The sequence below is a fragment of the Parus major genome, chromosome 5 (genome assembly GCF_001522545.3).
Source record: "Parus major isolate Abel chromosome 5, Parus_major1.1, whole genome shotgun sequence".
Taxonomy (NCBI): domain Eukaryota; kingdom Metazoa; phylum Chordata; class Aves; order Passeriformes; family Paridae; genus Parus; species Parus major.
This window is the reverse complement of record NC_031774.1, coordinates 12,841,400-12,854,085: the sequence shown is the minus strand read 5'-3', so window position 1 is coordinate 12,854,085 and position 12,686 is coordinate 12,841,400. Positions and strand designations below refer to the sequence as shown.

General features: G+C 37.0%; 1 protein-coding gene across 6 annotated transcripts in view; it reads left to right on the top strand.

Moving 5' to 3' along the window:
• Positions 1-12,686, top strand: part of PLEKHA7 (pleckstrin homology domain containing A7) — a 145,604-nt gene that overhangs the window by 70,128 nt on the left and 62,790 nt on the right. The window lies entirely within an intron of this gene.

The following is a 12,686-nucleotide window of genomic DNA, read 5'->3' as shown; positions in this document are numbered from 1 at the left end:
GCTGTTTAATAGAATCCAGCTGAAAAGTACTCTAGCTTTTTAACAGTTATGTAGGGTAACAGTAGTGCTAATATGTACTTCTGGTATTAACTTACCTCTGGTAACTTCAGTGACCTCTTTACCTATTGTACCAAATACATAGACTTATCAATTCTGCAAGAATGTACTGGAGGTCAGGTTATATAAACTATTAATGCACCTTTCAGCACAGTCCTTGAAAAAGTTCAGTTATTCGCTTGTATTTGTTGCCTGGCTTATTAATGACTTTTTTATCCTTCTGTTGGTAAGCAGTTGGAAATGTGGCATCTTGCATGTGTCTTTGATGCATGCCACTTGGCATGGAAGGTTCCTTACCTCCAAAAATAGTTGGTGTTACATGTCATGGGTATGGATTATTTCTTCTAACTTGAGAATTTGCTCTTAGCTATAGCAGGAAATACCTTCAAAATTGAACCACCATCCTTGAATTTGTGATTTTATGGGTAGGGTAGGATCACGTAATGAAAATACATCTGTCCTTTTTCATCATTTGGGTGAATTTCTGGGGAAGGCTATTAGGAAGCAGCATGATTCTTGGTCCTGCTGTCAAGGCTCTTTTTTTCTTTTTCTTCCAGCAGGTTTTCAATCCAAGATGCAGGGAGATGGGATCACGCACAATTCATAGCAAAGTACCTCGCTGATTTCTTTCTTTTGTTGTCCTTCCCTACAGGGTGTGCTGACTAGTCACAAACGTTCCTGTTGGAACTTCAATTGGATACATTGTTTATTTTCTTTAGATCTGTTACTTAAAACAAAACTCTGTCTATTTCCAAAATACTGTCTATTTCCAAATATAACTTTAGTGGGTTTTTTCCCTTCCCGCTGTAACTCTCACTTGTAGTTTTCTAAGGCATCAACAAAATAGCTTTTGTGTAGTTTTGTATGCTTGTAGTTCTCATGCTTACATTTATGTCAATAGAAGTATTTGAGAATGAAAACAAGTATGTAAGGAATCTAGAACCAAACATTTTGAGGTGCCAAAAAGTTCAAGCTGCTCTTTCTTTATGTCTTTAGAATACAATGTCTTGTATTCTGCAAACCTTTCCACATCCAAGGAATGTAGAATATGCACATGGTCTTTGCAGGACTTTTGAGCTGTCTGATGGTAGTTAAATTCAGGAGTGTTAAAGCTTGAAGTCATGGCATACAGCATGAGGACCCTAGAATATTGTATAGAAAACAAAGTCTGTTATACAAGTAAAGAATAATGAATTTCTTTTTAATTTTTCCGAGAGTGTCTTTGTATTCAGAAATGGGACCTTTTCCATCCTTTCAATTTGATTTGAAAACAGTTTGCATTGCAATGTGGTTGTGTCTAGTGTTGTACTTTGAGATGAATGAATATTGCCACTCACCACTTCTGGAGTTTAATCTGTTGTATTAACATCACTGGCTTAGATTTAGAGTCTAAGATGGTTTTCAAAGAACAGTAATAAAATGACAGCATATGATACTACAGAAACAAACATTTTCTGGGTCATGTTAGGCTGAACTTGATGTTTCAATACAGTTATTTATAAGTTGTATCTGGGTGAATTAAGTTTAGAGAGACTAGAAATTAACTGAGCAGAAAGATTTTAAGCAGTATAGGAAAGTTCATCTCAGAGTGAGCTTAGTTTTGGAGACATATATTTGGAGATCCAAGTTTTCAGGTGGCATTAATTGGTTCACTTTTGAAGACATGCACTGACAATTTAATCTTGCCAAATAATTTTGCTGAACTTGCTTTGTGGGTGTTGCAATGCATTAGGATTCATTATGCTTGTACAGTCGTATCCTGTTTTACAGTGTGTTACCTCACATCTCTGAAAGAAGAAGGAAGAAAGGCAACCTTCTTCCCACATCCATACAATTAGTTCTTGAAGTGAAAATAGCCCCGATGGTGCCGAAATTTTGATTTCAGAATAAAGATGATTTTATGTTGGATGAAAATATATTAAGGAAGAAAGTTCTAGGCACTGGGAGAGATTTTCTGTACATTCATAAACAATTATCTGGAATAATAATTAATCTGGAAGGCTGCAGTGTGTCTTGTTTACCTAGATTAAGGAATTTCAACCTGTTCTTACTTTCCAGCTTTGCTGGAATTCTTTGGGAAGGGTGAAGTAGTCCTTCCTGCTATTGAATAACAATGAATATTTTTGCTTGTATGTACTGCAGTAGCATCCTGAAAGCTGCAAATGAAGTGAAGAGTCTGTCTAAATTGATAAGCACCTTTTCTCTCTTTTAAAGATCTTAATAAAATGATGATTTCAAAAGAAAAGGAGGACTGTAAAGGAAATCTGCTTCAGAGCTAAAATCTGAATCCTGATGTCCCAAATCCCAACATAGTAGTGCTAAATCCATTAATTTCTTTAATCTGTTAATGATGCAGAAAAACTTCAGGTATTACAAATCTAAATCTACTTCTTTCACTTTTCTTGTGGGAGATCTTAATTTCTCTGTAAATACACATTTCTGTGTTCCACCCCAGTTTCCAAAATAACTGAAATTCATCACTCCATGAATGAATTTTTTTTCAACTTTAAATGCAAAACTGATGAATATAACTTCAAAGCAGAATCACTTTTTAAGTGAAGACTTATTCAGCAGAATTCAGTCATCTGATTTCTTATTCAGCGGTACTTTCAAATTTCTTATTTGTTTTTAAGTAGACTCTTCAATTGTAGTCTACTATGTTTTATTTCAGGCACAGCACATATTCAGAGAAATTATTTGTGACATTTCTATAGTTCATAAATTAAAATACAGTGGAACTACTAAAAGTATGGAAAGGTATTGTGTTGCTTGTAATCCTCTTGATTAAATATTAATGCATATGATACTTGTCATGGTGTACTTGTGTTTGCATTTTAAAAAATAGCATTGAATAAACCTCTTTTTACTTTTTGTTGCTCTGAATTTACCAAGAATGTGTAACTCTTGGTCTGGCTCTGTTCAGTCATATGCTTTGGAGCACTTTATTTCTGCTCTTGCTGTATCTGAAAGGGAAAAAAAATAATTCCCTGAATAGTGAAGGACTATTTATTATCTGTATTTTGAAGAGATGACGAAGTTTTCTGTAAATTAAAAGAGCCACGTTTTCTGAAGGCATTCTATCATCATCTGTTCTGTTAAATAATTACCTAAAGAACAAATACTACTTCGTGTGAATTTACTTCACCCGCTTAGCTGCCAAGTTTCAGTCACATGCTTGATAGAGGCTTTCTTGGCATTGAAAGGACTTAATTCAGGATCTGAAGAAGGTTTTGGAATTTCTTTGAGTCTCTAATCCCGTTCTCACCTCAGGCCTTGTCAGCAATGTGAGAGCTCTCCTGCTGGCGGCTTCTCTTGCTCCAGTGCTGCCCTTGCCTGTGCGTCGGCTGCTGGGGAAACAGCCCAGCAGAGACCTGCGGTCCCAGCGGTGCCTGTGCGCTGCCCTGGACCTGTTGTTTGACAGCAGCAAACAGAGGGGATGGCTTGAGGCCAGGAAGCGAGCCCGCATGAGACTGTCCTCACAGTTTGCAGACGTGGCACAGAACTCATCGTTGTATTGCCAAGGTGAGAGAGAGGTGGGTCCTGCTGCAGGTGCCCCGGCTGAGGTCTGGTTTAAGGGCATGTCTCTGTGATGCTCAGCCATGTGAGCTGTGTTGTGGAGCCCTGCAGGCTGTGGATCCTCTGGTGATAAAGCAGCGGCAGGAGCAGTGCTGTTGGACCCTTGGAGGTGTTTCCTGCACCAGCTTTGCTCTGGTGACAAGGGAGGGCTCTGCTGGGGCCACAGTGCCATGGAGCTACAGGACAAGAACCAGGCCAAGAGGCCTCAACACACTGCACAAGTGTCCCAGGAGGAATGCAGTTGATAGCTCCCTTAAATGTAGTGATGTGCTAAGAGCTGGGTTGTGCTGCAGTTTTGCTCCCTGAAGCTAAGAAGCCTGATTTCATCTGTGTTTGCTGTTGGCATTTTGGCTGTACTGTGTGGTTGTTCACTTCCAGTCATATTGTGAAAAGTGGTAGTTGCTTCATCTTTGGAGTCACTTTAAAAAATAATAGCAGTCTCCATGCTTCAGGAAGGGATTTTCATCTTCTCCAATGGAATAATGCGGTTTCATGCAGTGTCATTCAGAACTGATTTTGAAGCCTCCTGCTGTCCCCTGAAGATTGCATTCTATCTAGTAATGCATACTGATGTTTGCTAATCTAAATGGAACGTCCAAACCACTTCACAGAAAACCAACAAAGTAATTTTACAAGTGTATTTGCTAGCTTAAGCACAGGAAGAGTGAAAGTGTGTTTCTTGACACATTACTTGTGCTGTTTTCCTTAGCCACTAGATCTACATATTGTCATCAGTTGTATGTACTCTGGACTTTCTCTGACCAGTTGTTTGGGGACTGTTAATGAGTCTTCTTAGTGACATGAAGAAAATGCAGATGTTTCTTCTGTGGCTGGGTTGTTTTCAGTGCCACTCTTGTAATTGTATTTTATTATGTTATTTTATGCTCAAATTTTCACCTTCTGACAGTGCAGTGTGTTGACTCAAGAAATGTAGCACAGAATGTTATTATATGAGAGTTTTCTTCAGTTTCATTTATGTTTGGTTCACATACTTAGACATCCAGTACACTAAACTCAGCATAACTTATGCCAGTAATGTAAATTCTTGTTAACCAACTGCTATAGGTTATATTGTGACTTGACATGTTTGATAGTGGGCAGTTGGGGGTTGGGGTAGTGACACTGGACAACTGAAACTACAGTAGTAGTCCTGGAGAATTAGTTAATTGGTTTGTATTTGGCAAAGAAAATTCTGGAGTTATGTACACACTAAAGTAGTTAATTTTCAAAAGTTTGTTTGGCTTTCTTCATTGAGTAAAATAAGGAGAATGAAACCAGAGATGTTTTAGACGTTGAAATTATTTAGTATAGTGTTGAAATGGTTAATGAATTAATGACCATTTTCTTTTCTTTGCATGAATGTTGTCTTGTAGTGTTGTGTATATTTTAGCATATTTTCCATTCTGTAGATGCCAAAGAAAATACTTTAACACTATAGCAATATTTCTGTGAGTGTTTAGAAATGTCTGAAGAGTTTCTGTGTGTGTCTGACTTGGGGCCACTGAGTATTTCTACATCTCCGTAAAGACAAGTTGGCTCCAGGTTATTTCTTTGGGCAAATTATACTGAAATAGTCAACTTCAGGTAGCTTCACATCTTTATAGTTGTACAGCTATAAATCTCCCCTTTTTTCTGTAATGCTGAGCTTTTTGTTGAATTACAAAGATAGTTCTGCATATGTGCATAATCTAAAAAGAGACTCTTCCATATCTGTTTGACAGTTTCAATCTAAAACATTAATCTTGGCTCTGTGTGTGATTTGCAGTAGCATTCTTTGAGCAGATACTGATGTCATGACTTTAGAACACATCAATAGTTCAGTGCTGTAGGTGCTGGGCTTCTTTGGAAAGGAAAGTAACAATGACGTGTATAATTCACAGCTCCGAGGAGTCAGCCTGGGAAGCTCCATTAATTCATACTTGTTGCTCTAGGCAGGATGATCATGCATTGCTGATTTCTCTTAAGCAAAAACTTGGTATTATGTGCCTCTCAGGAGTACTGTAGTCTGTTTAATACTTAAGATATGATAAGAAAAAACATTTCACAAATGCACTTAACTTTGGAGAAGATGTATTGCATTTTATCCAACACAGTGAATTGAGGGGGAGGAGAGGAACCCTCCTAGGGGAAGAGGGAACTCCTTTAAAACTGTCAAGAATCTCACAAACCAAAAGAAATAACTGTTGCTGTAATATTTTCCTTTTTATTTGTGTGTGTGTGGTTTTTTTATTTTGTTTGGGTGGGTTTTTTTGTTTGTTTTTTTATTATTTTTTTTTGCCTAAGCTGCAGATGAAGAGTTTGAAGTGTTTCAGAATTAATCACAAGACTTCCATAGGCTGGAACAGTTTGTTACTAATGAAGGAACTTTTATTAATATATTTGCCAGTAAACATAATCATCCAACCCACAAGAATAGGTGTGCTCTGTGAGAATTGTGGTTTCTTCATACTAAAAATTAATTCAGTTAATGCAATGCTGCTATCCTTGTTTATTCTTTAGCTTGCTGTCTGAAGGGCATGAGATTTGTAGTTTTATGGTCAGGACCTCAATAGTACTGTGAAGCTGTGGAGGACATGGGCTACAGAGGAACTGAGACAGACCCATGGTGACCTTAGCTAGGAAAGACTTTGTTTGGAAGCTGTGTCCTAGCAGATAAAAAACACAGGAACCCAGCCTGCATAAATTATCTACTTCACTGGAGTATTTATTAGTAGAATGTAATGGACTTTTGATTTATTTCACTGATGAAGGAGTTAATTAATGGTGTTATTAATGACTGAAGGAAGAAACCATGTTTTAATGCTTTTTTGAGTTTTTCTTCCTAAATGATGTGAAGTTTTTACATATTTCTCTCAGCAAAATCTATTATGTGAAACTTGCTTGTTTGTTTTGGGTTTTGTTTGCCTTTTGTGCTAGAAATAGGAATTGTACCTAGCCTTATGATAGTTGGGCAGCTTGGATTGGGTGAGGCCTCAGGTCTTCCATGCAACCTCCTGCATAGAGCATGGTCAGTGGTGAAGTTTCTCAGATCTTCCTCCACTCTAGTGTTGAAAACCTTCAAGGATGGGGACTGCCCAACCTCTCTGAGCAGCCTGTTCTAATGCTTTGCCATCCCTACTGTACATAGTGGGGGGAGGGGAAAAAGTTTCTTCTCCAAGCAGTCTGAAGGTTTGTTTCATTTTATGCCTGCTCCCATGAGGTACCACAGTGAAGAACCTTCTTAGTCCTGGCAGGGCACTCTGAAGCTGAGCAAGGCTGGCTCCCTGACTTCTTACCACAGGTGCTCAGGACCATTTTAGTGCCCCTCTGCTGTCCTTACTTCGGTTTGCTGATGCCTTTCCTGTATGAGGAAGTCCAAAATTAGATTCAGTACCCTAGACTGTAGCCCTGGGACAATTTGATGGATACCAGCTATAATTCCTTCGTTCTGTCCTGGACACTTGTGATTTTGTATTTGATTAAAACACCATTCCCATGGTATAGGTGGTAGATAAAGCATTTCCATTTTATGGAAAGGTGAAAAGGGCATTATATTTCCACATTGTCTGAAGGCACATACAGCAAGGGCTCAGTCTGCAGTATTGTCCTCTGATAATCACTTCTTTCATATTATGGATTTAATTCAATAAATAATAAATCAGAAGTGCATTTATCTTAAGTTAAAATCTATCTTTGGCATTAAAAAGCCAATGAAAATAAAAGTTTTGAGATTATACGCCTTATGTGTCAGCAGAACAAGTTTTCAAAATCTGTTTTATTCAGTTCTTATAACTGTTCTGTTAAATTGTTTCAACTTTCTACATGGTATGGTTTACTACTTAGATGAAAACTGGATGCTGTAAAGCTTGTATTTGCTTTGATACTTAGAACAAAGTGGATTTTGTTGTCTGTTATCATATGTATGATGTCTTTGCATCAAAGTTTAATAGGTTCAAACAGCACCAGTGTGGGTTTTCTGCCTCCTTTGGTAAATTTAGATGCTATGCATGTGAACAACTGTTTTATTTTAACCAGATTTGTTATAGCTTAAAACCTGAGATCTGTGATATTTTTGTGTAAAGTTTCCCTTAAATACTTTTTCCAAAATGGTATCTTTATGTCGCACTTTTTGTTGGACTGCTTTCTTACTAAACTCTTTACATTGTAGTTGATATTGGAATGTAAGAGTAGGCTGTCTTTACCCAGGGTTTTTGAATTACATTCTTTAGAGATATTACCACTTTGTTTTTTATTAGAGAATGAATTAATAGTTTAGTTTGTGTATCTGTGTTATCAGAGAAGTTTTTAATTTAATTTTTGACTTTGAAGGCAGGGACTACAATTTTTCTAAAACTGCAAAAGTAATGGAATGGAATCGAATCCCTCTTTTCTAAAGACTTCCTTGTCTTCAAGACTTACATTGTTTTTCCCTTTAATTTCAAGTTCCCTGAATGCATTTTGTTTTTGTGAGTTAATAAAACCCTGATGGTTTCTCATGATATGCATCAAAAGGATTTGTGAATCAGCAGATGACTTCAGCTGGTATTACTCATGGAAATCTGTTTTGGTCCTGTGATGATGTATTCATCCTCTTATCTGTGCTTTTAATGACTGAAAATATTTGTAGTGATTGTGGCATTTTCCATATTAGCTAACCATTGTTTTATTAGCTCTGTCTTTAAAAGCATTTGCATTAACAAAATCTTTCCTGCTGGTATTACTACTGGATAGTATAAATTATCTTTGGTAGTTCATTAAGATAGGAAAAACGTTTTTTTTTTAATTTCCAAGGAAACTTGCAGTTCCCATTTAACCTCATCATCAGTGAACTGGGTAGAAGGATGATACTACATTGAGAGAGTGACTGTCAGTTTACTGTTCCTTTCAAACTCTTCTTATCTGCAAGCTTCTAACAGAAGTGAAAATACAATAAAATCTGATGTCAGGCCATCTTGTCCTCTTTCATGCGTCTTAATAAGACCAGACTCTTGTGTTGACTGCTGCTAACCACAAATACAGCAGCTCAAGATAGTTACAGAATTGTATTTGGATTGAATGACTGAACACTTAAGAATTCTCATTTGAGTAAAATGTGGGATTTGAGAGAATCAATTTTACTCTGTGATTCTTATCCAGTAGTTGCTAGGTTAAGATGCTAATTAAACTCAGTGTTGGGGGGAGAAATTTTGACCTTATGAAAGTCTCCTGGACACTGATTACAGTGGGACAAGGATTTTACTGCTATTCTGATGAGACACTACTATTTTAAAGTAGTGGATCATGTTCTGTGTCCTGAAAAGGTGCAGTTTTGTGTACGTGCAGCTTGTAGTAGGTGCTTTTGCTTGTATAATACAATTAGTTGGTCTTGTTCCTAATCCTTCCAAATTATATCTGTATTACACTGCACTTTTCTTCCAGCTTGCAGAACTTTGAGGGCAGTGTTTTTCTTGGACTATTTGTTGGTACTTGTTCTAACCAATTCTTAATATCCAAAAAATACTCAGAAGGCAGCACTGAAACTATTTTGAAGCCATGGATGTATTTCAGAAATAGGTTATGAAATAAAGCAAACTATTCATGGCTGTTTGCCTGATTAGATACAAGCACTTTCTCCTGTTTGGAGTAACAACTCATTGGCTGAAGAGTTCTTCATTGCATGAGTTCTTCTGTCAGCTGCACCCACACCAAAATCACCCGTGAAAGTGTGGGTGGGTACCCACATGTAACTGTCATCACCATTTGGGGTATTCAACATCAAGGTGTTTATGCTTATCTGGTCTTATAGGTAAATGTAAAGGAGTCAGCCTGCCTGGAAAATAAATTCTGTACAAATGGCTTGTAATAATTTGCAGGGCATCAGTCCAATCACAACGTGAATTTTTCTCACAACTTAAAAATTTGCTGTTAATGTGATGTAGACTTCATCAATAGTTGATTTGCACATTTCAAGTTTCAGCTGCCTGTGCATTTAAATTACTCCAGAGACAATCTATACACTTGCTTGACTTCAAATGGAAGGTCATCAGCATCAGTCATGTCCAAAAATTAATAATTAGGACTTGGCTTTGACTGAAATACAAAATAAATTGAAGTCACATTAATTATGAATTCTGCAAAAGAATCCATGCACACAAAAGTGTTTGCCTGTTTCCATTGTACTGTTGGGTTAGAGCCTGGTTTGCATCTGTCTTAAGAGAGTGGGTGACTCAGTTCTTATGTTGGTAAAAGTTGTGTATACATGCTGTGAAATAATGTAATTTGTGGTGAGGTATCTAGCTACAAAGAAATGGGTTTTGAACTGTGATTTTTTAATGAAGAATCCAAGTCTTAGCTATTACTAGCCTTGGAAAGTGGTGTTCTGTAACTTTGAAATTCAGAATAACTTCTAACAGTCTGTAGTGTAGTTTAATAATGCTATTAGGGGTTAGATAGTAATGAATGTAATTTTTTAATGGATTTTTCATGTTTTTATACTTGCTTTGCTTTCATGACTGATTACCAATATGTGTACAAAATCAGAATAATATAAAACTATTACATTTAAAAGATGGTTGCTAGGAAAAAATGCCATAATTGATCACACAGAAAATTTGTAGTGTTGCTAGAAAACTTAGCTTGGCATTTGAAATGTGTGGTGTTGTACTAATGCATACTCCAGAGCATTCAGAATTCTCATGGTGAAGCATCGTAAGCCTTTCCCAGTTTTATTGAAGCTATTACATCTTTCTCTAGTGAAAATAAGAAAGAATTTAAGGGGCATGGAGAGTGGAACAGTCCTTTTATTATGGCACATTTATTGTGCCTGTTTTACATGGTAGATTTCTGGACAATAGGAACACATTCAGTAGTTGCCATTTTGGAGGAAATACAGATGATTAAATACCTGTGTGTATTAAATGTGTCCAGAGACCAACTGTGTCAGGTCTTTTCTTAGTCTGTGCTTGGAAAGGAAGGAAAACTTGTACTGCAACAAGTTTAGAGCGCTCTGACTGGCGATGTTATTGTTATCAGTGCTGTGTAAACAGATATCACTGTTAAGCAAATGTTTAAAAGTCCTGAAAACAACAACAAAAAATAATCTAAAAATCTAACTATTCAATTTCTCTCATTCTGATAAAAACAAGGTACTGCTAATAGTTTTGGAATAAATCCATTTAATAAATACAGGGAAAGCTTCAAAGGTATTATAGGAATTTAATTGTATTTGCAGAGAAAGGATAGAGGGAGCAGCAGAGAATGACAGAACAGAATAATTTATGTTGGAAGGAAGCTCTGTACCCCATCACATCCAGCCAGGCCAGCTTCAAAGTTGGAACCAACTTATAAAGTTTGTGGTGGCTCAGAGCCTTATCTGGCCACATTTCGGATGTTTCCAAGGAAGGAGATTCCACAGCCTTGCTAGGCAACCTCTTCCAATGTCTGACTGCCCTCATTGTGAGTGAAAATCTCCCTGCTATCTAATTCCTTGTTGCAAGGCATTAGCCATCTGTTGTATAGGTTGTTTTGAATAGTATCACTTAGTCTTAATGAGTCCTGTGAGGCAAAACACTTAAACTCTCACTTTTCAAATTCAAATAAACCACTGTGTTCTGCAAAACTAATTGTTAGTGGCAGGGGTTTCATTTCTTTCTTCCCAGTGAAGTCCTATGTATTGAAGCTGCAGATTTGCAGGAAGTTTTGGGTTTATGTGCCCTCTCCTTGTCTGTGAAATTACTGTCTGCATTTTATTCAGCAACAGAGACATCCTTCTGCTCGAAGTGTTTGTTTAACATGCAAAACTTGTCCTAAAATGCATTGCTCAGATATTCAAAAAAGCATTTACTTTTCAGCTGAAATATTTATTATTAGTAATATTTTGTCTTATTAGTAATGTACTTGCTCTTTATTTGAAACTAAAGGGACTAATTCATCTTCTGATGAATTTATTTCTTGAGATAGAATAAACCATTTGTGTACATGCTAGTGTGGTATAATGGGAAACTTCCCTTCCTGAATAAGCCTAGAACACTTCTGGAATACAGTCCTTTCTCTTAGTCTTAATTGAAGGGTGAGTTATTAATGTCTGAGAACCTGCAGATGAGAGCTTGTAGGTAGTTTCTCTGCCCCTGGAGAATATAGCTGGCAAGGTACTTTCATTTTTTTAAGCTAAAAAGGTATCTGCACTTGTTTTGACAGCAATCTTAACCTAAGCATCTAAGGTTAAACAGACTGCATTGTCATGATTTGAAAGGAAAGGCCACACTGGACTGTTTGACAAACATGGAGTTTAATTGTTAGGGTTATAATTTATTTATTTATGATTTTCTTTGAGAACATCTCAAGTTCCTATCCTACTCTTAGGATATAGACACAAAATGAAATCTCAAATAGAAATGTTTCTTTAGGAAACAATACTTCTCAATGGTTTTGTGAGGAAATAGATCCTGGTTGCTTTGTTAGCACTCTGTGCTTACTGAAGATAGTTTCCCTGGATCCCTGATTTCATGGAAAAACTGAAGAGTTAGAAATTTTATTAACCTTTATTAAACTTTATTAACCCACAGCTGTAGAACAGGTCAGTTCTCAGCAGTCTAGAGACCGAGGGCCAACCCTGGTGCAGTGGAGTAATTGATAGCCCATATCTTGTTCACAGTTTCCAATGGCTCTAGGATGAGGATTTTTGTAATAGGTGAGGCTGGAAAAAGGCCTTCTGGTGTTGCATAAGTTGTTACAGCTTCCGGTTTATCATGGAAATGTTCATTATATGGGCTCCTTATATCTGACTTGCTGTAGCAAGGTGTGTTGGAAAAGGGTGAAAAGTTTGTAACACACCAGAGAGTCTCTGTTTATGGCCCGAGTGAGACTTAACAGGAGCAGTTTGTGGGTTTTTGTTGTTGATAGGGGTTGGTTGCTTGCTTGCTTGGTTTTGGTTTTTTTTTTTTAAATCAAGACATGTCCTGAGCTATTTACATTGGAATGTTATGGCTGTGTGAGCTGTTTGATTGCTAGCTGTCCTTTAGTCAGCAGAGTGTTCTCTTAGGAACTCATTACTCTGGAACCTCAAAATATTTCTTTATGCTTTATTCTGTGCTGGG